Source organism: Carassius gibelio, chromosome B15, assembly GCF_023724105.1.
Source record: "Carassius gibelio isolate Cgi1373 ecotype wild population from Czech Republic chromosome B15, carGib1.2-hapl.c, whole genome shotgun sequence".
Classification (NCBI taxonomy): Eukaryota; Metazoa; Chordata; class Actinopteri; order Cypriniformes; family Cyprinidae; genus Carassius; species Carassius gibelio.
Window position 1 is genome coordinate 7,049,494 of NC_068410.1, and position 1,849 is coordinate 7,051,342.

Below are 1,849 nucleotides of genomic sequence, written 5' to 3' on the forward strand. Positions count from 1 at the left end.
AGGCCTCCCTTTCATTAACAGTGAGGCCGAAACCACTGATAAACAGTCATTAAGCTTTGAGTTAGCAGCCCGATCTGTGCACTGACAGCTAGCTTCCTAGCTAGCTTTAAAAGTCCAAATGTTTGGAGCGAATCTGTTTGCAGCCACATGAATCTTCAGAACAATCGGACGTATTTAGAGGCAGGCCTCCGCTAGTTTTAAAGCACACTTCAATGGCGGGAACAAAAACAATTTGCGCTGTCAGGCGTTTTAAATCATTTTGATACATACAGTTGAAACAGCTGCACATGCACACGCCAGTAATTTCGCTGCCGCTTTTCTCTGAATGGACGTTAGATGTGGTTTTGGTAGAGGAGGAGTGGGTCGCGAAGTTCCTTTCGCTCAGTGTTGTTTTCCCTCAACCCGTATGTGATCTTTGACTCAAACTCCCTTTTCTGTGTGCTTGGCTCTAAATATAGCTTGGTGAACTCGGATTCTAATCAGGCGCGTTTTGGGTACAAACAGTCCAAAAATACAGCAGCGGTCACGCGGCCCTCATCTGAAGCAGGACGCGGGACATTTGGGGGGTAATTCAGTTTCAGCGTGTGTGACTCAGATTAGGTAGGCTAAGGGATACGCTGTAGAATGCGAGCATTCAGCTCAAATCGTAAACACTGGATTAGTGCGTAGTCTGAATTGGTGATATGTATCGCGCTGAGGACAGAAGACGCTTATTTAATAGAGACGGGATGTTCTTTTACCTTTCAGGGTCAGAGAAACAAAACCGTCCAGCTTAATCCAAGATATCCTGTGTGTAGCTGAAGACTCATCTGACCTCAAACCCCTGCTGTATGACATATTAGCCAATTTCTTTCGTTATGAGGGATGAAAAGGCATCTGCATAAAGAGTCATTCAAGTTTCAAGTTTTGAAAAAATTATATGTTGTACTGCACAGTATAAACTCATTATTTTTAAAACAGAATGCAATAGAACGTGTTTATTTATTTGTTTTTTTTACTAGCCTATATATTTGTTTAATACAGCTAATATGGTATAGGAATAATAATTAATCTATACTCTGGACTCATAAAAGGCCTGCATTTCCCATTCATAATCACAGCACAATATAGCCTATATAAAATATTAATATTAATACTAATATGTGGATCAAGAAATATAATTCAGCTTATTCATTGGTTTGACTACAAATTTGCATGAATGCACAAATGCATGCAGAAACACACAGTACAGAAGTTCAGTTCACAAATGAATCATTCTTTTGAACTGTTTTTTTTATAGTGAGCTACTGATGAACTTTATGGTGCTGATGGTTCATGCAAAAATGTAAGCTGATTAAGACTAGCACTGGTGGTACCATAGTGCAATGAAAAACAGAGTAGTACCATGCTATGTGACGTCATTGTGTTATTCTGTGAACAATTATTTTTTTTAAATCAGTCCTTTGATACGAAATGTGTAAAAGAACACTAGGTCGCAGTATGTTATGTGTCTATCTCTTAGTTAGTTAAGGGTCATTGAAATACCGAGACCTTCTGTCCTGGACTTCCTCTCTGAGCTCTGTAATGCCAAAGGATTCCTCAGCGGTTGTGAGCTTTTGAGATTTACCGGGCACACAGGGTGCCGAGTCAGTAGGCCATGCGCACAATAAATCTTCTGTGTGAATGTGTTTGTGCTGCAGTAGAAATGCCAGTGAAGTCTTCGACGGTCACGGCTCCATTACTGAACCATAGCCTGTAAAGAATAAGATGTGAATATATACAGTGTGTTTAATACTTTAAGGCAAGAGATCTTTTGTATCTTTTTTATAATCAGTGATACTGTTTACAGTAAACCAATGCCCCGTTCTAT